We start from the raw sequence: 27,669 nt of genomic DNA on the forward strand, positions 1-27,669 counted from the left end.
ATTTTCCAATCCTTATATCCTTTAAATATGTTTTTTAAGCCCACAGTGGTGATTTTTTTTTAATCTTTCATCTGTGAACCCATAGTACAATAGTTTTTCTGAGAGCATAAATCAGTCATATATTTTATGGGCTGAATGAGAATCCAGTTATATTCCATCATATATTTGTTTACATGCTCATTCAAATGATGTGTCCATTTGTTGCAGATCCTAAAGTTTTGCTTTGTAATATTCTTCATGAGATAGGCTGAGAGAGACTTGGTTGTAATCTCAGTGATCAAAGATGAAGGATAATGGCCAATCTCTGGTGTTTACCAGGTGCTTATTCCACTTGGTAAAGTAGTTGGAGACACTCTCAAGCAGAGAGTGGAGTTTGTGGTGAGGGTCAGATGCCAGGTGATCATCACCATCAGGTTGGAATACTTGGAGTAATTTGGATGGCTGGACAGTTCAATAACTTCTTCAAAAGTTTTCATGGGACCTTGTGCATATTGAGACACAGAATCAATGGCTCATTCTGGTCAACTTCTTCCCAAGCCAAATTGACTTTACTCCTTAAAGACAAGAGGCAAAATCCATTCTGAATCCCTTAAATTGAGGATGTATTGAAAGAGGGGTTCATCCAGTTATCTTGGGAGTCTTTGGCTGTAGGGAAGTCACCACCAAACATGACTGCCAAAATGGAGTCAGGATACTACATCATAGTAGTAAAGAAAGTCATGTACATATGGCCCTTGCATTTAATGTGACTGGATCAATCATTATATTGCTTCTAGAGATATACAATTCTTATTATAATCAAATTGTTTGCTCTGATGCTTGATCACTCCATATCCAAATTTCACTGAGGGTTCAGTAATAATAATACCACTCTGGTCTGGGCAAGCAGGTTAGGCTGGAGCCAGATCAGGGTCCAGCTGGTGACACAGCATAGCAGCTCCCACAGTTCCTGCTGCTCTTGCTGTTCTCAACATGAATATGGTGCCTCCAGCCGCAGGAGTAAAGGGAACATAGCTCCATTGCTAATAAGGTCAGAATTATAAGGTTTGAACTTTTTAATTTTTACTGCATGAGCTAATTATTCAACAAATAAAAGGTGAGGTTATGCTAACTTAAGTTGAGGTCTATTTTGCAAAACATTTTAGACAGGACATTTAAGTAATTTCTACAAATAATTTGGTAATATAGAAGCAAATCTATTAAATAGGACACCACTTCAGAGCTTCCTTGAAAATTATATTTATTTTTTTTAAAAAAGTGATATTTATTTAAGAATATTTGAGCAATTTTTTCTAAAGACCAGACAGCTACATGAGACATCTTTAATTTAAGATGAAATTTGTTGATCAAGTGGATATCCAGAGTGTGTTACTAAAATATAAAAAGACCTGATCTTAATCAATATAGTTTTTCATGTTTGTTTTACTTTGGATTTTTGTTTAACTTTATCTGTAAATTGAGATTTTCCTGTCATTGTTGTTGTGATTTTTATTTATCTTGACATCATGTGAATTTCCCTTCTAAAACTTAGAAAATCAGATGATCTTAATTCCATTTTTAATTGATTCTTTTCTATATCATCCTGATATCATGTAAAACAAAATTCCCCAAACTGTTTCTTTGTCTATAAACTTAGTTCAGAAATGCAGTTAATTTGTAAAGTTAAGTTTAAAAATTAAATTCTCCCACTAATCACCATATACCATTAACTCATTTTTCATCCACTCTAATGTAAGGTGCAAGAAAATTGTAAGAATTATGGTAATTCTCTTATTGGTTACATTGTTGGGGTATTTTTCCTACTTGTTTGTATTATTGTCTTGAATTGTTCTTTTATTGTAAGTCATTGTTGAAAGTATCTGCTTCCTCCATAATAGAACTATTTATTATACAGCTCAAGGAAAGTTACAGAAAATATGCTTAAAAAGAATATATGATAAGGTTACAAAGGATGGAGTGCATGGTGACAGCAAGAGTATAAGAAGGTAATCTTGAGTATCATAATTAATAGAATCAGTAAAATCAGCTCTATTGCATAGAAAAACTTGCATGTGATCCTCAGACATTCCTGTCATTGTGTCTTTTTTGTTCTGTTTTTTGATGTGGAGATTTACCATTGTTCTTCTACAGCTCATGACCAGACCTCATGAGTAACCCTAATACTATGCTCACATGGATTATCCCTCTTTTTTTGATATTACAATATCCTCTTTGCAGTAGGATTGTCCTTCTGCATCTTTTTGAAGTGATACAAGAGATCCCCCAGTTCAATTCTCATTTTGCATATGAGGAAATTGAGACCACAAAAGATAAAGTGAGGTGATTAAGAGACTGAGTAAGGTTTCAAACTGAGTTCTGGGAAGTTCTCCAAATCTATTTTTCTTTCCTTTGAATATTCTGTTTCTCATAAAATACCTTCAGTAAAACCAACTTTCTATATTTTCTCAACCTATATACTGGAAGATCAGTTTTTGAAATTTTATGTAAGTTTTGAAGTTTAAAGTAAGTCTTGATGAAGTAATGTAAGTTGATGAAATGCTTCAATGCTATTCTTTTTTTTGGGGGGGGTGGTGGTGATTGTTAAGTAATTCTTTCTTAGAGCTAAGGCATTCTTTATTTCCTACAGTTTATCTAACGGGCAACATGTATGGTCTAGCACTTCAGCTGAATCAACTTCAAAACTATCATCTTTAAACATCGGTTTGGAAAGTCCAAAGACAAATGAGGTAGATTGCACTTGAAAATGAGACGAAAGTACAAGAATGAGTTACTGTTGGAATATTCTGGTAAAAAAAAATAACCTAAATATGACTAACAAGTTAGCTGGAACAAAGTATTCCTTTCTCATGGTGCTTTAGCATAGAATGTCTTTCTTGTTTAGTCAATTTAAGTCATGTCTGACTCTTCATGACACAATTTGGGGTTTTCTTAGCAAAAATACTTTAGATATTTTGCCTGTCCTTTCTCTAGTTTATTTTAGAGATGAGGAAACTGAAGTAAAGGGGATTAAGCCCAGGTTTCACACAACTATGTTAAAAATGATTATCTAACATAAGAAAGGAACTGAGAACAAAATTACCAAGTCATTTATTATTTAATTTTCAATGCCAACTTTTGCATATCAAACTAGGTCACCTGACTCCTCAGAGTCAGAGACAATTTACAGAGATAGTTTTATAACCAAAAAAACAGAAATCACAGAAACTTATTTTGAATGTATTTCAGTTGGACAAAAAGGATCAAATGACTAGTTATCTTCTCCAAGACTTTCTTAATTCTATGCTAGACATCCTTTCTGTCAGGTGATTGGCACCTTTTATAACTAGAAAGCATACTGGAAAAGAACTTGTGGTCAGTGGTTAGCTCTCACTTCCCCAATCAATCATCTTCCTTAGAAGATACCATTACTCAATTTAACCTCTGGTTCAAGGAGGGAAAAAGAGCTTTCCACATTATGATTGGAAAAAGGAACTTGATCTCTGGCTAAGTTTTCACCAGATTCCAGAAAGGGGGACTTATACTCTGTTTAATCCCTTTTCTTCAAGAAAGGAAAACCTAACATTTTAAAAGAATAATCCTATGAATGTGTTGTTATCTCCTATTCAAAATTATATGCTACTAAAAAGCAAAAACTTTTAAATTTATCCATTCCCTAAATCTATAGGTAGCCTAGTTTTAAGAACATATCCATGTTAGTGTGGCTTAGTTGTTAGGGCTACTTTTTCCTAAAGAAGGGAGCTTAATTCTAAAAATCAAAATAAAAATAAATCAAAGTTATCACAAATAGATGATTTCTTTTTTCAGCTGGTAAATCTCTAAGTTCAGATATACCCAAAGAAATGTCTAGCCCACCCATAATTCTTTGAAGTAACATCAAGTTTTAAAGATGTACAATCTAACCTAGGATATATAGGTTTCCATTTATCCCTTTTAGATTTCACTGTATTAATTTAGCTCAGTGCTATGATCTGTTAAAATTGTTTTAGGTCCTTATTTTATTACAGTGTGTTAGTAATCCTCTCTATCTCTGTGCCATCAACAAATTTTATTAAGATGCCATCTATTGCTTTATCCAAGTCCTTAATGATTAATTAATCAATAAGCATTTAACAAATACCTACAATGTACTCAGTAATATTCTAAGCTTCATTATCAATGGCCAGTCATTTCAATTGCTTCAAAGACTTTGTTTTCTTGACAAAGATACTGGAGTGGCTTGTTATTTCCTCCTCCAGCTTATTTTACAGATGGCGAAACTGAGGAAAAGAGGATTGAGTAATTTGCTCAATGTCAGGGCTAGTAAATTGTTGAGGACAGATTTGAATGTAGAAAGATAAGTCTTTCTGATTTGAGAGTTGGCACCCTATCCAATTGCATCATTGGCTTCCTTGAGGGCAAGTACAAACCCTTTTCAGTTTTGTCCAAGTTGCCTTTGAACCTTCAAGGAATTTTCTTTGAATCCAACAATTCAATCAGTTATAAATTTATTTGTACTACTTTATATTTGCCCATCTCATTAGCATAATAAACTCTATAAAATAATCCAGATGCTAATTGATGAATAATTTAACCAATATGGATATTCCCTTCACAATGATCACAATGAATCAATACCTACTCATAATTCATATAATTAAAGCATATGTGTAATTATACATAATTTGTGTAATTAGAATGAATGATTTCTTATACATTCTACATAAAGAGGGAAATAAATGGCAGCACAGTAGATAAAGCACCAGGCTTGAAGACAGTAAGATCTGAGTTCAAATCTGTATTTAGACACTGGCTGTGTGATCCTGGGCAAGTTACTTAACACTGCCTCAATTTCTTCATCTATAAAAATGAGTTGTAGAAGTAAATGGCAAAACATTCCAATATCTTTGTCAAGAAATCAGTTTTGTATATGACTGAAATGACTAAATATCAACAATGGAGATTAGAATAGTACCCAGTATTATATAATAGGTATTTATTAAATATTTATTGTCAAATGACTCCAATATCTTTGCAAAGAAAACCCCAAATGGGCTCACACAGAGTCAGACACTCCTGAAAGTGACTAAATGACAAGAAAAGAATGGCTTCCTCAAGAATAGTCAAATACAGGGGCAGCTAGGTGGCACAATGGATAAACCCAGCACTGAAGTCAGAAGGACCTGAGTTCAAATGTGGTCTCAGACACTTAACATTTCCTAGCTGTATGATCCTGGGCCAAGTCACTTAGCCCCAATTGCCTCAGGAAAAAACAAACAAACAAAAATACAAGAATAGTCAAATATAGACATATTTAAAAAATTTAAATGGATACTAAACTAGAATATTAGAATATAAATAAGCATCAATTTAATGCAATTGGCTCCATTCTAATTTATGAACTCAACTTATCGCATCATTTTAAAATTATCTATTGAGGATGTAATATAGGCAAAACATTATCTTAGGTGAAGGTATGATCTTACTGAAATTATAGTTTATTGGTGAAAATGAGACATGTAATATAAGTGGAATATAAAACAATGAATAAGTACAAAGAAATATGAAACAAGAACAAAATATTACGAAAGTTTGGTATAAAAAGTTATTTCCAAATTAAAAAATAGGAGACTTCTTGGAAAAGATGATGAAAAGAAGGAAAGTCCATTGAAGCATCAACAAGTCAAAAAGTAGCCACTCAGAATATGATCAAGGCATCATGCTGAATTTCAAGGTCTTTTCTGAACCAAAGCTAACTCTGAATGCCATAACATTTAGAAGCATTTTTTTTGTCTTCTGGTCCAGTCTATAAACAATTTCCAATGAATTTAAGCCTGCACAGTTATAGTTCTGGATTAGAATTAGTCACACATGCATATAAGTAGGAGAGAATCAGCAACATTCTAAATTATATTTCTCCATGTTATAAAATGTTACAAGTAACTACAGTGTCCCCTGTTACTTTCAATTATTTTGATAAATGTTAAAAATATGTATGTATAAAACACTATTTTATTTCTTTGGTCTCCCATCTGGATCACCATTCTGCCTAATTTTGATTTTTTTAATTAATCCAGGAACTTGGCAGATGCTTCCGTTTTAAAAAAAGAAAATCATAAGTTCAAAGTTTTCTAAAACTCATTATAACTTCATAAAAATGGCACTAGGGGAAATTATTTACTTGGTGATAAATAAATAGATAAGTATACACACATGGATTATACATATATTTGTATACAAATATATATGTATGTAGTTATATACAACAAGGGATGCACATACATATTTTCAGGGGTAAATATAGTAAAAATTAACTTACCTGTGTACCACGTGGAAGAAATTGGTATTTCTTAAATAGGACAGGCAGAGAAATTTGCCAGGGGAAGACTATCTTGCTACCATTCAAATTTAGTATAGATAGAAAATACTTCTTAGATATTTTTCAAAACCTGTGAAGAGAATCCAATCTTTTCTAGCTGTCTTAAAAGTATAGACCCCACACAGTACTGAACCATTTTAAAATGATGCTGGGGATACTATTCAGTGGGCAAATGGAATCTTGAGATGATTAATGATATTGAGTTTATGCCTAAAACCAATATTCCCATTGTCTACTTTTCTCCAGATATCACTATTCCCCCATGCTTTCTGAATAAAAGCTACTATCTGAAAAGAGACGAATTCTGAGACTTTGGCAAGAGCCAAATATGTGTCAGACATAATGCACACAAATTGTATTTTCCAATGAAAAGTAAATAGTAAAACTAAATAGGATTTATACATTTTTCTAGATGAAAAATGGAATTATACTGCTGCCAGTTGTACTGTGGATGCTTTCTACAGTAACTACAGTCAGATTTGCAACTTTTAGAACATTGAGCACAAAAAAAAAAAAAAAAAACAGAGACAGAGATAGAGAGACAGAGACAGAGAGATTTAGCATCTCAAATTACATAAGCTGTACATTAAGGTAGATACACAAATCCCAAGAAATAATGAAATTTCACAGTTGGAATCATCCCTTTCCTTGCCTAGCATCAATCTCCTACAAGCTCTCATGAAATGTTCCTGCTCTACCTACCTTTCACCATTAGAAAGTACAATTGATTTGTCTGAAATATTTATTAGTGCATTAGTCACATACATTAGCACCAAACAGAAAATAAACAGTGCTTTACTTACCTAGTCATGTGGCACAGCAAATAAAAATCTTCCATGCCAAGAAAAATACTTATGTGATATTCCCTCTTTCTGAATTGCCTTTCTCTTCTCATCCATACTCACTGGGAAATTTTAGGGGAAAAATAATTCTTGAACCAGTTTTTTGTTTGATCTGTTTGAACCATTCACAATTATCAGATTTTACAATCTTTTTATTCAGCTCTGCTGGCCTCTTGCCTAACTACAAATGGGAAAAATCTAAGGTAAAAGAAATCTTGAAGGAGAAGTTTGTCTGCTTTTAATAATCAATAAAGGGCATATCCTGGAGGTTTTATTTTTCAAAAAGATTTGTTTGAACCTTGAGATTTCTTTCTAAATTCTATATTGAGTTTTCAAGATCACATTTTAAAAATTCACAGTAAAGTGTTTATCTGGTTTAAAAATCTAAGCTGAACCAACATAAAAGTAGTCAAACTCCTTTTTAGAGAACCAAGAAATGTATAATGCTTTCTCTGAAAATTAATTAACAGATGGGATTTTATTCCTTTTCCAAATTGCATTTTAAATGATCTATTTCCCTTTTCTTTCTTCCTTTCTTCTTTAATTAAATATGAAATGTATTGCAAGGACAAAGTACAAATATAAGAAAAAAGCCATTGAGAAATATAGCAACTGAAAATAAAGAAACCAAATTCCTCCAACATATCAGAAGAATAATATTAATATAGCACCTCATTTATTGAAAGTTAATCATCTTCTTCATTTAACTCTGAAACATATGAATGAAATAAAAAGTAAGCAGTAAGTTTTGTAAAGACATTAGAATATAGATTTGACCCATGATTTAATTAGTATATTTTACCCCTAGATGAGGAAATTCTGTTTTGCTAAGTCAGCATCAGCTCTTCAATTTAGATTTTTTTGTCCAGCATCATATAATCAGTTCTTCCTAACTCCAAGGCTGGCTCTGACCACTCTGGCATATTAGTCAAATACCCCTGATTTGTCATTGGCTATCGATTCAAGTCAAAAAGCATTTAATAAGTCCCTACTATGTATCAGAACTGTGTTATGCATTAGGGGTAGAAAGAAAGGTCAAAACAATGACACTAATAACTTTTTTTGCTCCTCAGTGGAGATAGAAGAGACCACAATGTTCAAAACAACTATATACAGACAAGATATACACAGAGTAAATTGGACATAATCTCAGAAGGAAGTTACTAAAATTAATGTGGATTGGAAAAGACATCTTGCAGAAGTTGAGATCTTAGGTGACTTAAAGGAAGTTAGAACATGGGAATGAGAATGAAAAGCATTGTAAGAATGGGGGAAATATCAAAAAACAAATACATTCAAATATATTTAATTTATAAGAGAACACTTTCAGGTTTTTAATCAGAGCACAATCTTTGTTTAAATTCAATTTAAAATCAGGCTTGTCTTTTGGGAAGCAAGGGATAATTATTAACATTTCTAGAAGTACATTAAAATGGAAGAGCTGTATATTGAGGAAAAATTGACATTTTTTGTAGAATGAATGAAATGAAGAAGAATGCAATGAATGAGAAGTAAAAATATTAAGTGTTTGCAGAAACTCCCAAACTACAGAAGTTTGAGGATATATAAGACATAATATTTCTGATGGCAACAGTGTAGTGGAACCCAGGAAAGTAACTGAAGCTTATACTATGAAATCTAGACATTTTCTTCCTTTGTCTATGCAGAAGATGTTGAAAAAGTCTAAAATGTTATCTAATAATGTCTAATAGATGCCCAATGTCTAATAAATATTTTGTTTAAAGCAGCAATTTTTAAAAAAAATAGTCTTTTTTAGGGGGTAAAGATTCACTTATATATTAAAACATTAATAAAGATCATATTAATTTGTGAGACTATCAAGGCGGGAAATGTTAGTTTGTGAAGCAGAATTTTCAAATGCTTGCACATGCATTATCTCATCAGATAAATGTCCTGTCTGGGTCCTCTACTACCTGAAGCAAGGAATTTTGCTGCCCTTTCTTTACTCCCCTTCTCTTGATACATTGATCTCCAACTTAATGAAGAGTGCAATTAGATTTTATTTTTATGGGGGCACAGGCAAGATACTTGTCAAAACACAAAAATAAGATTCAAAAATTGCCAGAGATCATGGAATCATAGGATCCTAGATACAGAGGGGAGAAGGAGGGGAAGCAACAAGCATTTATTATCTATTATATGCCAGATATTGTATTAAATTGATCCTCATGACAACCATGTCATATTAATATTTTATATTTGAAAAATTATTCAGATAGAGATTAAATGGCTTGCCTAAGATTGTCTGGATCACTAATTCACTGAGAAGAATCAAATCTGCCATAGTTGATCATCTCACAATTCTGTTATTGTTTAGTGTACAATGAATTCCTGGTTCTGCTTGTTTCACTCAGCATAAAGTTCATGTAAATCTTTCCAGGCCTTTTTTATAATCAGCTTGTTCATTTTTATAGAACAATGATATTCCATTACCTTCATATACCATAGCTTGTTCAGCTTTCCTCAATTGATGGACATCCATTCCTTTTCCAATTCTTTGCTATCACAAAAAGAGCTGTTACAAACATTTGTGAGTCCTTTTCTCTCCTTTATGAGCTCCTTGAGATACAGACCCAGTAATGGTGGATCTTTTGACTTTCCACCATACTTCCTTGATTGTGAACAGAACAAAATGTATATACCAGATGGTAACTGACTGAATATAGAATACATATTATCAGTTCTACAGTTCTGGACACTAGATTGATAATAGCTTTGAGATTAATCTGTGTGACCAATTGTTAAATTGTTAATATTGAAAAGTTGTTTAACATTGTTAAGTTGAAAAATTCCATTTTGAACAATATACTGCTATCTAGACCTAAGTTTTCTGTCTTCAACTTGGATTGATTTTTTTTTTTATTACAGGACTTTGATTACAGTATAGTACATTGATCCTTATACATTGTCATTATATTAGGGCTATTATATTCCTAGCTGTTGATCTTCTAAGGAAATATAGGGATATTTTCTATTAGACCATCAGAGAGTTGATCTAAGAACTGTGAGAATTGTGTGAAACAAACTGATTTCATTTTATAAAACTGATTCCTTTTTAAGACATAGAATTCATTTTCCTTTAAATTTCACCTGCTTGCTTATTATGAGAACTGAGTGAATCCTGTTTTACATGCAGAAAAATCTGTTTATTCTCTCCAGTCTTCAACACTTGAAATTTACTCATTCAACTCCCAATTCAGAAAATTCTTAATCTTATTTCCAATTATTTCCAATTCCAATAGATTATCAAAGATTTTATCTAGTTTTATGTCCTGCTAATTGTTTTCTTTTGATATATAACAATCTGTTTCCCTCTGTATTTGAAGTCCAATGCCAATCTGAGAAAGGCTGGTCCCCATTTGTTATGCAATTGGTATGCATTATAGGGTAAATTGATATTCTCAGTTCAAACCTTTGTTTTCTCACTTATTTTAGATTTCACCATTCTCATCACTTTACAAAATTTTGAGCCATAATTGAAATTCGAAGGTAAATCATTCCAAATGTGAAATCACAAAACAGAAAAGCACTAGGGAAGTCAGTGCTAGTACAAGGAGGGTTTACAGCTTTTCCCTATCCATCCCCTCTTTCCACTCTATTAGCCACAACTATTATTATAGGTGATACATCTATGGATGACAAGTGCAATGATAATTATAACCATAATAATTCTCTAAACAGAAAAACTCAGGGATCCCAAAATTAAATAATTTGCCTAATGTTAAAAGAAATGTTTGAGGGGAATCTAGACTAGATTCACTATTTTTGGACTCCTAACCCCAAACTATTTCCACTAAACCTAAACCATAGGGTTTTTTGACTAATTAGATGAAATTCTAGGCAAATGTTAGTACATAAATAAACCACTAAAAAGACTAATGTTATTACTTCTTGGGAGTGCCTAGTTTTTCATAATTAGCATTTTATTTAGATCTGGCCATAGGATGAGACCTCATTAATTAGGACTCCAGTAATTGAGAATCTGTGATAATAAAATCCATGTTGAAATTAATTTACCTGTACTGTGGCCCCAAAGAACATATTTACTGAGTGATATAAATTTAGGAGAGGGGTTATTTAGCTTCTTTAGGAATGAAAACTAGTTTATAAATGATTATAGTTATATTTTATATATAAACTTATGTTGCTGATTATAAGCTATTTCAATCTTCCCTTAGAAATAGGTGAGTATCACCTTTATTTGGAAATACCTAGTTAGTCTAATTTACTCTGTGTGTATGTGTTTATGTGTGTCTCTGTGTGTTAAAGTAACATTGGACAGATTATTTGGTAGACCTCTAATCAGAAAGACCTGAATTCAAGTGCTGACACTAATACAAACTAGCTGTATGACCGTTAACACATCATTTAACTGTCAATGACCCAGTAAACTCTTTAAAACAAAACAAAACAAAACAAAACTGTGAAGTCACAGTTTTATACGCTGGGGTCTAGAGGAGAAAGAAATCCTGTTAACAAGAAAGAAAACCAGTTTTGAAAGGTAATTGAAAAGGAAAGAAAAAGCAATTAAAAGCAATAAAAATTTTGCAATGCCTTACATTTGAATAGTTTTTAACAGTTTATATTGGCCTTATTGTAACCCTTCCTCCTTCAGTTTTTATCCATGCATATTCATTTATCTGGACTAGATTTTACTATCCAATAAATAGTTCATCAGAGATAGTATATGACAGAAGTCAAGAATTTTGGAATGCAAAACTGAGGTAGAAAGCAATTTCCATTTCATTTCCCGTGCATTTAAAAAAATATGGATAAAAACTAATGTGTGTGTGTGTGTGTGTGTGTGTGTGTGTGTGTGTGTGTGTGTGTGTGTTATTTTAAATGGTATACTTTTTCCTAAGAAATAAAGTCCTATATTAGGTATTTGGCCCTCCTAATGCAAACACTAGGACAATCATGGTCTACCCTACATAAAACTGATTTTACAGAATTTTAATGATCTATCTATAATCATTAAATTTTTAAATGAAATTTTAGGAAGGATAATCAGGGGAGGGGAATATTAGGTGAATGGGAAAGGCAGAAAAGTGTCATATTCTCATTAGATCAAGACAAATGACAGGAAGAATGGAAGAAATAATCTAAAAGAAAGGGACTACAGAGAGATATATTTTGAAAAGGAGAAAAAATAATTAAGTCTAAGCATGAAAAATGAAGCACAGATGGCCAGAGTGCAAATGAATATATATTAATCTTTCAAAGTAGCAATTTGTATTTTAAGATGGGTTTTATGAAAATAACACTTCTGGAAGAATAAACTAAATGGTGAAATGTTGAGGTTTCCTGGACTGTTTCTAGAGGAGACACTTAAGTAGTGGTAGGTTCATATGAAATCTATACATCATATCATCTAGACTTTTAGCTCATTTTCCTATATATTGGGACAATTGATGCATAATTAAATAATTTGGATTCAATCAAATTTTGATCTCTATACTAAGGTATAGGGTTTACATTATACATTTGACACAGCTAAATTTGAGAACATTGCGGAAGAGCAGATAGTTGTGGATTTGGAATAAGGAAGATTTTGTCTTGCCTCAGTCACTTGCCATATGACCAAAGGCAAAACATTTAAATATAAACTGTTGTTTGGAATCAATGGCTTACACGATCTCTTCTAGCTCTTTATTTATGACCTCTTGAATATTAGTTATTATTAGATGTTTAGTTGAAGTTTCTAGATCACCAAATATTTAATTTAACTACAAATCATTCAAAGACTTAAAAGAATTATTAGATGAAATCAATTTTTGTGATTACTTTTTTGTGAATACTTCAGTTGAGACTTTATGTAAATTTCCATTCAAATATCTGCATTCATATTTTGCTCTTGCCCAGAATTCTCTTCTATTATTCTTCAGTTTAATATAATTATTTAATATAATGTAAGCCCTATATGTAGGCTAAGATTTTTTTTTTTTTAAGAAATAGCTTTCCCATTTCCTTACATTCAAAAAAGATTTATTGGCTATTGATTTGCCCTCCACAAACAGGTATAGAAATTTCATAGTATCAAAGTACTTAAGGAATGATGCCTGCTTTCATAGATCTTAAAATCATGTTGATGGGCATAGGATGTATGTATGTATGTATGTATGTATGTATATATATATATATATATATATATATATATATATATATATATAAATGTGATTAAAAATCAAGTTTGAAAAATACATAAGAATAGCTAAAAAAAATAAAAGGTCAGAAAAAGGAAAAAGCCATTTTTGACCAGAAAAAATAAAAAGAAGTGATATTTGAACTGCATCTTGAAAAAACTGTCAGATTTCAAGAGAGGTAGTCATACTCCAGATATGACATGAAAGAACAAATGAATGAACAAAAATCTTTTAAGTATTTGTTCTGTGCACAACTCTGGGGAAATAAATGGGAAGAGAAATACTTTATTAGAAATACTGGATGCAAAGTTTTTTGTTTGTTTGTTTGTTTTGTTTTGTTTTTCCCCAGCTTTGTACTTCTCTCTCTTAATCATTTTTTTCTGGTAGTTTTACTTCTGCAAAAACTTTTTTTTTAATTTAATGTAACCAAAGTTGTTCATTTTGCCTTTCATAATGTTCTCTAATTGTTCATGGTCATAAATTCATCCCTTCTCCAAAGATCTGATAGATAAATTATCTCTTACTCTTCTAATTTGTTTATGATATCACCCTTTATGCCCAAATCATGTACCTGTTTTGAACTTATTTTGGCATAGAATGTGACGTGTAGGTCTGACATTATTTTCCAGTTTTCCCAGCAATTTTTATCATATCATGAGTTCTTGTTCCAAAAGTTGGAGTTTGGGTGTTTATTAAATACTAGATTGCTATAGGCCTGGATGATTTTATTGGGTGTATCTTATCTATTCCATTGATTCCATTCTTATCTAGTACCAAATGGTTTTCATGACTGCTGTTATATAATATTAAGTTTCAGGTTTGGTACTGCTAAGCTACCATCCTTTGTATTTTTTCCCATTAATTCCCTTTATATTCTTGACCTTTTGTTCTTCCAGATGAATTTTGTTGTTAATTTTTCTAGTTCTATAAAATAATATTGTGGCAGTTTCATTGACACTGAACAAATAGACCAATTTAGACAGAATTGTCATTTTTATTACATTAGCTCAACCTAGCCATGAACAATTAATATTTTCCCAATAGTTTAACTTGATTTCATTTGTGTGAAAAATGTTCCATAATCAAATTGAAATGTTTTTGTACAAACAATGCAGACAAGATTAGAAGGGAAGCAATAAACTGGCAAAACATTTTTTACAGTTAAAGGTTCTGATAAAGGCCTCATTTCCAAAATATATAGAGAATTGACTCTAATTTATAAGAAATCAAGCCATTCTCCAATTGATAAATGGTCAAAGGATATGAATAGACAATTTTCAGATGAAGAAATTGAAACTATTTCTAGCCATATGAAAAGATGCTCCAAGTCATTATTAATCAGAGAAATGCAAATTAAGACAACTCTAAGATACCATTACACACTTGTCAGATTGGCTAGAATGACAGGGAAAGATAATGCGGAATGTTGGAGGGGATGTGGGAAAACAGGGACACTGATACATTGTTGGTGGAATTGTGAATACATCCAGCCATTCTGGAGAGTAATTTGGAACTATGCTCAAAAAGTTATCGGACTGTGCATATCCTTTGATCCAGCAGTGTTACTACTGGGCTTATATCCCAAAGAGATTTTAAAGAAGGGAAAAAGACCTGTATGTGCAAGAATGTTTGTGGCAGCCCTCTTTGTAGTGGCCAGAAACCAGAAACTGAGTGGATGCCCATCAATTGGAGAATGGCTGAATAAATTGTGGTATATGAATATTATGGAATATTATTGTTCTGTAAGAAATGACCAACAGGAGGATTTCAGAAAGGCCTGGAGAGACTCACATGAACTGATGCTATGTTGTTCGGGGCCAAATCGTGGTATTCACGGCAAAAGCAGGTCTCCTTCCTCCGCACTCTAAGTCCATCCACCGCGGACTCAGCTTCGGGTGTCCCCGGTTCCCTTGAAAGGGAAATGACTAGACAGGGAGCCAGAGTTACTGCAACAGTTTATTTAAGCAAATGGAGGGGAAAGAAATGTCTGCCTGCAAGTCTGTGCTTCTTCCTTTTATCTCTCTAGGCTTCTCTTCCGGTAATTTTGGTGGCTCCTCCTAGATCCTCCCCGAAGGTGGAGCTATGTTCCTCTTGTGCCTTCCCAGCACCCTCAGCTCTTGTCCACGTAAGCCTTAGCCAATGTGGCAATTCCGGGTGGGCGGGTTCAGACACGGAACCCGCTCACTCCCCATTCAGGAGGTCTATTCTGGAGCCCCTCCCACTGAGTGAAATAAGCAGGACCAGAAATTCATTATATACTTCAACAACAATACTATATGATGATCAATTCTGATGGACGTGGCCCTCTTCAACAATGAGATGAATCAAATCAATTCCAATAGAGCAGTAATGAACTAAACCAGGTACACCCAGCGAAAGAACTCTGGGAGATGACTATGAACCATTACATAGAATTCCCAATCTCTCTATTTTTGTCCGCCTGCATTTTTGATTTCCTTCACAGGCTGATTGTATACTATTTCATAGACCAAGTCTTTTTGTACAGCAAAATAACTGTTTGGACACGTGTACTTATATTGTATTTAATTTATACTTTAAGATATTTAACATGTATTGGTAAACCTGCCATCTGGAGGAGCGGGTCGGGGGAAGGAGGGGAAAAATTGGAACAAAAGGTTCGGCAATTGTCAATGCTGTAAAATTACCCATGCATATAACTTGTAAATAAAAAGTTATAATAATAATAATTTTAAAAAAGAAAGAAAATTGTTCCGTAATTAGTTTCATATAGTTCTTAGATTTGTATTTTTTTTTAACTCACTCAACCCTTTACCTTATCTTCTTTCTTCCCTTCCCTCCCTGGAATTATTGACTAATTTATTTTTCACTGATAATATACCTCTTTCCATCTGCTTCTTGTCTTGGTGTGAACTATTAGGAACATGATTTTCCACTCAGGCTAAGAAGACCATCAGAAATCTCATCATTATTCTATTTAATATAACATCTTTCTGAGCGTCTGAATGGAGGCTGGGGGTGGGGAGGGGGGTCAACATTATGCTCTTCTAAAAGATTTCCTTTATAAAGAGCTAGATCTAGATTCTCCAGCAAGCTCTGCTTCTTTGTAACTCCAAGGTTTTCTTCCCTACATTCCAAGTCTACACTAGGAGCAGTCTCTCTCATGTGTTATTTTGCCAATTATATTGTAAGATCCTTGAGGCAATGATTTGCTTTCTTTTTCAATAAATGTTTATTTAGTTGAGTGTAGGGGGCCAAACTCTGAAAGAATGTACTTGAATCTAAGACAGCAATGTGCTTGTAGTTAAGTAGTAGGTGTGAGATGGTGGTTCTCTAAGCATACACTTAATGTAATGAAATGATGTGGTCAATCTAGTTGGCATATACTTAGGGTGATGTGGTGATGTGATGTTCTACAGATGCCCATGCGCAGTGTGGTGTGCTGGGGTATTTAAGGGAGTCCCAGAGACAGAGGGCTCTCTAAGCCACAGTTCTTAGCCGCAGCTCTCAGCTACAGAAGACTTCAGGCTTCAGACTCCAGACTTCAATCAACATCTTGGAACAGCCATGTGGTGACCCTCTTACATCCTTCACTTCTCCACCTAAAGACCAAGGACTTTGCCTGGTCTCAAGGCCCTCCAGAGAGTTAGCCCAGATTTTACAGTTGAGAATGCCAAATACTTTATTATCAAGAACTTTCTTTTCTAAGTCTTTAAAAAATAAAATGCCAAAGGAAGTGGAGCTCCAGTACTTTCAGAAGCAGTTGCCAAATCACATATTCACAGGAGTAGAGTTCTGGTAGGTGAAGGTGACTCCATGGATGAAGTTCTGGGCCAGGAATCTGAAAGACCTGGGTTGAAATGAGGTTTCGAAGAGTTATCAGGGGAACATAAGGATGATGGAGGACAATTGTAATATAGCTAACATTTATTTAGTACTTGCTATGTATTAGGCTTTATGGTAAACACTTTCTAATTGTTATGGCTTTGGATCTTTATTAACAATTCTTGAAGGTTGGTGTTATTATCATCTCCCATTTTACAGATGAGAAACTGAGTCAAGCAATGCAATCAGCACAGAGTCAAACATCAGCCATGTATTTGGAAATGGAATTAAATTTTAAGATTGCATTATATGATAGTGAAGAGAAAAAAATGAAGAATTGTTGCATATATACAGATATGTGTGTACATATATCCACATACATATATATCTGTATACATACACATATACATATAGGAAAAAAGCAGGTCCCTAATAATTTTAATTATTAATATTAATTACAATTATCATAAAGGGGAATGAACTACATTAAAAAATAGTGGTTTCTCCTGCCCTGAATCTTTCTAATCAAATATTCTCATTTGAAGAAATCATTGAATGAATGGCAGTACTGATAGGTTGACTTGTGAGGTTGCACTTAAATTTGAAATTCTGATTTAGTAAGAAACAATTTACATAATATTTATTCCAATTAAAATACATAACATAATGTAATTGTATATAATTATTTTTTATAATGGAATTATGTCAAAAGAAATAAGATATATATATATATATATATATATATATATATATATATATAATACATTTCTGATATATTCTATTCCATATAACATATCTGACTTTATTACATATAATTATGATTATATGTATTTATTAGATTAAGAATTTAAAATATGTGTTTATCTATACATGAATACATATATACATAATTATTGTGGACTTTTTTTTTTCCTTAATAGCACATATTGTTTAATCATCTACTCTCAACTAGAGTGAAAACTACTGCTGGGCAGGCACCATATATGTCTACATCTATAACTCTACTAGCCCCTAATATATTGCAAAGCATGCCTTAAACATCCAATAAATATTAGTTACTTTAATTGACTCATCATAAAGAATTCTCAATGGAAAAAAATGGATTTTTAATTTTATGGACCATATGTTTTGGTTCTCAATAGAGAAGAGAACATATTCCCTTTGAACATTGTAATTTCAGCATATTTAACTTCTGATGTAACAAATTACATAAAATAGCTAAGAAGTAAATGATGTCATTGATAGGAGTTACTGAAAAAATTCATAATTTTCATCTTAGTTTTTTTTTCAATCCATTAAAAACAATTTCCCCATTTTCCCATTGTTTGGTATGAGTGTTAGGCTCTGAATCCCTCAGTGCCTGAAGATACACAGTAATTCATTGAAATGAATTACATGGGAGGTCGTATTGATTAATTAAGTGATCACTGATTATTCACAAGTGTATTTTTACTATAATTGCCTTTTGTGTATTCATTCAGCTAAGGCTCTCAGACAGCTGAGGTAGACTGACTTTTCTTTATAGTTATACAATTTGATCTGGGGATTATGAAATAACATCTTCCAGAGCTTATGTAGATCTCTGTAGGATCCCCATAGGATGGTTTCTCCATTGAATAGCCTTGTATGATGGGTTGGGAACATCAGAGCATTCTTTCTTCTCTTTAATTGCAGAAGAAATTTTCCCATTATTCTAAAAGCACAACATTTCAATACTACAATAATCCTTAAAATGTTTTTAAAAGCATTTCATTTAATTTTTCCTCAATGTTTTGTTTTGTTTGGTTCTTTGCCACAGACTTTAGCTAAATGAACCTTATACTTCTGAGATGGTAGGTGCAAAGTATTTTTTATCATTTTAACAGAACAAAGAAAAAAGCATGAACTTCCTTAACAGAATCAGGAAATTAGGCCTAAGTCTGTATTTCTGAAGTAAAAGGAACCCATGAACAAATTTACCTTTGACTCATGAGGGAAAATGAAATGGTTGTAGATATGGAGCAAAAGGACAAAAGGGAGCAAATACTGGCTGCTTTGTTTGTGAAATTATGAAAGTCATCTAAGGTCATAGGTACTCAGTCTCCTTCTATAAAACAACAGCTTTGTAGTAGGTAGATCTAAAGTGGGGTTATTGTATAAAGGCCCTATACACATAGCCCTAGACAGCTTCAAAGGTACGAGTACTGGTACCAGATGGCAGCAGAAGTCCTTCCAACTTTAGATTTATGATGTAATGTTTCATCCACAGAATTTTATGGAAAGTAGGGATAAATACAATATAAATAATATGATTATTCTTGCTTCAAATTAGATATCTAATATCTCATTTATCCACTTCATTCTAGAACAGATAAAATCTAAAATGAATATAATAAAAATTAAAAACAAAATACATTCAATTATTTTATGTCCCCTATTGCTGGAATGCAATTTCTCCTTAGCTATACCCTTGTAAAGAAGAGTATTGTTCTTTAAGATGCAATAGCACCTTATGTACCATTTCCTTTGTAATCTTTCTTAATTCCTGATTTACTAGTTCTCTCACTTCCAAAATTATCTTGTAATTCATTTTGTCTCTCTCTATCTCTGTTTTTCTGTCACATATATGTGAGTGGATGTGTGTATGTATATGTCTATATTCATTTGCATATATATGAGTATGTATATGTGTATCTACATGTATGCCTATGTGTAAACATAAATATATGTATATATGTGTGCCTAGATGGGCATATACATATATGCATGTCTCTCCATATATATGCACATGAATATATTTATTTTATGTGCTTATTTTTCATCTTTCCCATTAAAATATAAGTCCATCTTGAGTAAGGATAGTTTAATAAATAAAAGTTTAAGGCATTCAGATATGATATTGTTTTATACACATGGAATTTTAACTATTTCTAACAAATAGCTTAAATCTATGCTATCTCCATGTGTTTGTTGCAAGGAATGAATATACAATCAAAAAATAAACTGTCAGGAAACAATATTGTTTTTAAATTCCAAGCACCAAAGGTTAAAAAAAGGAAAATGTTGATAGGAAGGAAAGAGAAGGAGAAATATAATATTGATATTACTTTTATATTATTCTATATACATTGTTCATTGAACAAATATCTTTTTTCAATATAAGCATACTATTTTCTATCAAAATGTCACTGCTCTTCTCCAATCAACTGAGAAGTTGTGCAAAAGAGGCAGCTCTATGTCCTACAAGTAAATTTCCAAAAAAAAATACATGATACCAACCTGCCATAAAAGTTACTGTAGCATTGAATTCCCTTTCTAGAAGTCAGCTTGTTATTCTCTCATCTTTCGTATTAATGGTTAAATATTTTTCTTCTTTGTTGTTCTTTCATCATTTGATCATATTTGTTCTATTTTATGTTATAGCAATGGTGCTCAAGTGAGATTATAATGAGCTAGACCATTCTGAAGAAATCATTTTTAAAAGACTGGCGACCTGATTATACTTCTCTGAATTCTAAGCATAATGATATATTTATTTATTTATTTAAAATATTTTAAACAAATAGAAAATAAGAGAAAGACAGAAAGGAGAGATTTTCATGTACCCAGAAATACATTTCTATTTCAAAAAAACATATAAAATAACACAAGACATGATAATCAGGTCTGTACATCTTTTCTTTGCTTCCTCGTAAGTTATTCTTTTGTTTTCTGCTCTGTATTTTTTATTGTATTCTTTTTTTCCCCTTTCATCCCCTCACCATTCCCAACCAGGCTTCAATTTAACAGGGATATGTTTATCTATCTATCTATCTATCTATCCATCTGTCTGTCTGTCTGTCTGTCTGTCATCTATCTATCGATCCACTCACACATATCCCACATTTTTCTCTCTGTTTGTCTCTCTCTGTCTCTATTTCTCTGTCTCTCTGCCTGTCTTTCTGTCTGCCTTGTCTATCTGTCTCTCTCTCTCTCTCTCTCTCTCTCTCTCTCCACACACATACACACACACACACACACACACACACACACACACACACACACACAAATAGAATGCACATAAAACAGCATTAATGTTGCTGATTTATAACTTACTTTTTAATACATTGTTATTATTACCAGTCTGAATATCATTGTTTGCCTCCATAAAAATCTTTCTATTTTACATCATTACCACTTGTAACTCTGGTTGATTTAGAAAATACTCATATTACATATACATTTTGATAGTAGGCATTCAATTGATTCAAATTTTAAAATTCCATTGATTCATTCTGAATTTTAAAAGAGATTATGTTAATTATTTTTGATTATAATTGTACTAATTATAAGTGGTATAATTTTTAATGAAACCAAAAGTCATATGACTTTCATTTCTTGAGTTAGTTTGATTTTTTGTAATGATTTATAGCAAATTACTCATAATATTATAAAGTTCACAATTACTTCATCCCCATTTCTATGCTTTTATCTTTTATATCATTTAAAAATCATTAATATTTTATTTTATGTCACTTTTCTTCTGAATATATTTTTCTCCATCCCTACTCAGTGAAGAACCATTGCCACAAAGATTTTTTTTAAAAGAAAAATAAAAAGGAATTTTAGCAAAACTAACATATCAATCAAATCTTACATTATATGCTATATTCCATGTTATCCTCCTTTATCTTTGCAAAGAAAGGAGATAGATGCATTTCCTTATCTTTTCATAGGGACTAATTTGATCTGGGATTATCATTATATATCTTCTCTTTTCAATCAATAGATATTTGTTAGGGGGCTACTATGTGCAAGGCATTATGCTAATTATATATCCATATATCATATTTTGTTTATTTGTTTAACAGTAGGATAGGAATTTAGTTTTTAAGGATAAAGATAGAAATATAAAGTTATATTTGTAAATATTGTATCCATATGTATGTATATATATATATATGTGTGTGTGTGTGTGTGTGTGTGTGTGTGTATAATATACATACATACAGATAGACAGAGACAGATAGAGATAGGTGGGGGGAAGTGTAAGAGTTCATCTAAGGTAAAATTCCCCCAAAGTCTCTAGTCTAATAAGCTGGAAATATGTATATCATATATGGGAGGGAGGGAAGAAAGAAGGAAAAAAAAAGACAAAAATGTTCTCTGAGAATTCTTTCCTATGTCTCAGAATGAAAAAAAATAAAAATAAACAAATATCTCTGAAAGTAAAAATGAAAAAATACTGAAAAATGAAAAGTACTGAAATCTCCAGTCATTTAAATTATATATTTGGGAAAAATATTAAACTACTCATAATCTTTTGTCTATGATCCCACTGCTACATTTATGCCTAGTAGGATAATGACAAAAAGAAACTATATCATGATTTTATAAGCACTATTTGTAATAACAAAAATATGAAAATAAGTTAGATGCCTAGTTATTGAAGAACAGCTGATCAAATGTTGGTATATAGATGCAGTGAAATATGATTAAATTATAAGTATAAATTAAGAAATGACCAATATGAAGATTCAGAGAAATATGGAAAGCTTTATGAATTGATAGAGTTAGAAAAGCAGAACCAAGAAAACTATAAAATTATTACAATTCTGTGTATGAGACACTATTAATGGGGAAAATAATTCAAGTCAAATAGAGTGGGCAATGCTGGTTCCAAATGACAAAGATTAAAACATTTTCTTTCTATCAATAAATCACAGAAGTATGGAAGCATATATACTATCTGTTGAATTTTTGTAGATTAAAATGTTTAAATTTTTTGATGAGGAATAATGATGTTGAAGTTTTAGATGTAGGTGACTGATATGTCAAAATACAACATGTCATTAAAAAGAAAGAGATTTGTTGGCAGAATATAGAAAAAAAAAGTATACTAACATATATAGCATTTACAGGACCTGTGTACATTATAAGTTTCTAATCAAAATTTTCCTTAATTTCACTTTTTTTTTCTCTTTTTGAAAGAAATAAAATGAAGCATTAAGAGTACTTTTGCATTTATAGATCAAATTAGTACATAAGTTAAAATCATCATCATCATAGGTGCAACTTTTTCAAGAAAAGTATCATATACTGAATTGGCATGCAAAAAGAGAAAATTCATGAATCTTGGATGGTTTGGTGGTTATGTTGTTACTGTACTAAAAAAGCAAAAAGTCCATTCTCTATTGAGCTGTCAGGCTAAATGGGTGCATTAGTATTAAATGCACTATTAGTGTATAAAAGGATGAATGACAGACATAAAAGACACATCACTTAGTTCATACCTGCCCTTTGAAAATTGATTTCCAATTTATTCAAGTGATAAAAATATAATAGCCTTAGATCATAATGATACACCTAAAAGATAACCTAGTGACACTTTATAATAAGTGACAATTCACTGTTGCTTTCTTTGCTGTTTATTGTATTAATATTAAACATAGTGAATTATTTTTGCTGTGATTCATGGGTAGGCTAACCTCAGTGCTACCATCATGAGAAGTGAATGATTTCTAAAGTGGATAAAAGCCATGTAAATATAACCTTAATAAATTATGAAAACTCCACTGTTCATGACACAAATAAATGAAAGAAATTAACATTAATTTTGTTAAATGGATTCTGATTAATGCATTGATTGCATGTTCAAAAAAACAGCATAGTGTTATTGAAAGCTACAATTATAAATGCTACATTTATAGTTTTAGTTATAGATAGATGGACAGACAAATAGATATGTACATGTATACATATACATTATATGTACACAGAGATATATACATAGAAATACATTTGTCACTTGAATCAGTATTATTACATGAGAGTAGATAAAGGGAAAATACTTGAACAATAATATAACAGTGAAGTGAACAGTGAAGATTTATGAGGATAGGGAGAAAATTTAGAGTTGAGCAAACTGGGAGGGGAGGAATATATTAGATAGATAGATACAATAGATGAATAGAAAAACACACAGACACACATTTATGTGTATATGTATTATAGTAATAGAACATTTTGAGAATTAGAGGCCCTATTACAGGTACTGTTAATTCTTTAAATTCATGTTCAATTCCCTCACAACTCTTTAATATTTCAATAAGGATTGTAGATAATGAATACAATATATTGTTGCAGCAATCATGATACTTTGGAGAAACATTGACCCCCCCCTTATTGATATATAACTATATTGATAACTATACATACACACAAATATATATATATACAAATATGTACATACATAGAAATATACAAAATATATGGAAATATATATATGACATTTATATTTATTGTATATGTGTGTATCCAAGTATGTATCCATGCATTTGTATACACACACACACACACACACACACACACACACACACACATCCCAAAATCATTTGCTAGCTTGCAAGGAGAGCTATAAAATATAAATATATAATGCAATGGGATTTCAGACATTTCTACCCCATCCTTGCCATCTTTTATGAGAAAATATATTTAATTTACTGATGAATAAGTTCCATTTGGTAAAATTCATCTTTGTGAAATTTCCGAAAAAAAAAAAATGACTTAGCACATGATTTTGGTGTACCCACATTTAACTATTTTTGTTTACATTACAAGGTTGTACAGCTCAGAGAGCAATCAAAGATTATTAATTCATCTGTGCCAAGAGCTAGAATTCTTTAACATTGCTAATTTAGGTAATTTAGATCCAATGCAATGCTCAGCAGTACATAGACAATCAATATAAATATTTCTGTCCCTCTTGTCCCAACAAATTGGTGATGTTATCATTAGAGATTCACTTAACCAAATATTACTGAATATGTTGAAGAACCTTAACTTCAATTAAAGAATGCCTTAAAACTAGGCATTGTTTTATTTTTTTAAAAATAAGGCAAATTGTCTTATTTCTAAAAGATTAAAATAAATTTATATTTTACATTTATATGTGAACAATAGTATAATCCCATTGAATTTAATAATATAAATGACTATTGTATTGTGATGGTAGCTTGATTTTCTCCTCTGGAATCTTTGTATTTCTCAGTAGTTGTGGGTTGTATTATTTCTCTACCTATGACTTGGCCAGAGATCAAGTGAGAAAGTTAAAATTAAAAGAGTTATGATCTTTAAATAATTTCTTCCTGTTTCTTTCATTTCAATACCTTATCTAAATTTATACCATTTCACACTTTCAATCAACTTTGAATACTAGAATAAAAATTCATTTTTATTATTCTTTTAAAATCTGAAATATTAAAAAGCAACAAAATCAGATGTTTGCCATTAGTGAAAAAATGAATAAAATAAACATTGAAAATCAATTTTCATTTTAAAATTCAATTGGTGAACTGGTGCTTTGTTGACTCTATTCACTATTTCAAGTTTATTTAGTTCCACATACCTACCAAACCTCAATACAGCAGAAATATTTTTGAACTAAAATCTTTAATTCTCTCTTTTAATAATCAATTCTTAATTATTTAATTTACATATCTAAATAAATTGGAAATTATTTTGAAAGAAAAGAAGCCAAGTTGATTGAGAAAGAAGTAACTGAGTTTAGAACAATGCTCTATATCAGTGAGATAGAACTGGCACACAGAGATTAGAGAACAAGAAATTGTGAAATGAGAAATAGGTAAGATGATTTTCCAGAGCCTTAGGATTAAGTTCTTCAAAGTCTTGAAGTTCCTAAAATATCATACATAGGCATGGACAAATAAAAACTGATACACAGAAGAGACCATGTAGACAGACATTAAAGGTTGTGTGTGTGTGTGTGTTTGTGTGTGTGTGTGTGTGTGTATTCACTTATTACCATGAACCATTGACTTTTATTAGAAAAGCTTATGTTCTGTGAGGTGCCTTTGAATTCTGTTCCGGAAGTAAACATTTCAAAATAGTTGGATTTATATCATGCTTACATGTCAGTTACTACTGAATGCCTTTACATATGTTATTTCATTTGATCCTTACAAATCAAGGTAAGTATTACTATTATTCTCATTTAACAGATGAGGAAACTATGAAAGACAGATGTTAAATGGCTTGCCCAAGTTACATAGCTATTAAATGCCTGAGGCCCTATCCACTGTATCATCTAGCTGTCTAAAAAAAATAAAAATTTAACAATCATTGAGTGTTTCTGGGATTTTTTGCTGGGCAATAATAGAAAAATGAAATTTATATAAATCTAGGAATGTCTAAAGCTTATAGTATAACAAGAAAATATCTCATGTGCACCAACAACAAGTTATATGAAAAATGTATTGTTGTCATTCAGTTATTTCAGTCATTTCTAATTTTTTGTGATCCCATTTTCTTGAAAAGTTCTTAAGTGGGTTGTCATTTCATTCTCCAGTTCATTTTACAGATGAGGAAATCAAGGCAAACTTTATAATTCATCTGAATGAATGAAAGAGCTAAAATTATTTAACATTGCTAATTTAGGTAATTTAGATCCGATGCAATGCTCAGCAGTACATAGATAATCAATATAAATATTTCTGTCCCTCTTGTCCCAAGAAATTGGGTGATGTTATCATTAGAGATTCACTTAACCAAAGAAATAAGCATGTAAACATAGACCAGATTCCACATTTTGAGAGTCACAAAGCTAGTAATTAGTAATACTAATAATATTAATAAATAATAATCTATAATAATATACTTCTAGCCCTAACATTTTGTTGTTCTTGTTTAGTCATTTTCTGTCTGAGACCAGATTTGAATTCAGAAAGATGAATCTTCCTGATTTCAGACCAGACACACTAATCCATTGTATTACCCAGCAGCAATTAGTGCCTTATTAGGGAGTAAAACAAACTGTCACATGGATTCTGATAGGGGAAGGACAAAAGTAGAATGATTAATGAGATGGATTCCCATATTTCAAGTGACTTGTCTTTTTTTTTTAACCTAAGTATCTTGAGACATTGGGAACAATGTATTTCAACAAATTTTAGTTTTAAAATAAATGCTACACAGTGTCATTCACCTTATGTATACCACATGGCTTGTATGTTTATGAATATCTAGCTGTTAAATTCTACTACTGCAAGATTCTGACCAAAAATTCTAATTCTCAAAGTGCATACATTTAAACACTGATTGTCATACTATCTCTGGAGTGATGCTATTCCCTTCATATCACATAAAAGGCTTATGTTCCATCAGTTTCTGTGTTCATTGATGCCATCCCCTTCAAAAAAGTCAAAAGGACCCTGCTTTGAGAGTCACTGAAAGTTTCCTCTTTAATCTGAACAGAATGTTTGAGAAGAACTATCCTGAAGTCTTTATTCAGGTGCAGTCTTCCCCCATGGGACACTACCCTCAGCACTACCATCAGTAATCAGATGAAATGTAACTGAGTAGCATTTGCTAAAAAAGCAGTCATATTGGATATCTCCTAGGCGTATTGCCAACCATCTATCCATAGTGTCTGAGCACCACAGGTGACACGCTTGGGAGAAGTGGTATCCCCAACAGCATGAGAGCTCACAGGAGGAATAAGCACGTAAACATAGACCACATGCTGCAT

General features: G+C 31.8%; 1 pseudogene; it reads right to left on the reverse strand.

The window, feature by feature from the left end:
* Positions 1-210: 210 nt before the first annotated feature.
* Positions 211-27,669, reverse strand: LOC127541380 (BTB/POZ domain-containing protein KCTD6-like; annotated as a pseudogene).

This window comes from Antechinus flavipes, chromosome 6 (assembly GCF_016432865.1).
Source record: "Antechinus flavipes isolate AdamAnt ecotype Samford, QLD, Australia chromosome 6, AdamAnt_v2, whole genome shotgun sequence".
NCBI classification, from domain to species: domain Eukaryota; kingdom Metazoa; phylum Chordata; class Mammalia; order Dasyuromorphia; family Dasyuridae; genus Antechinus; species Antechinus flavipes.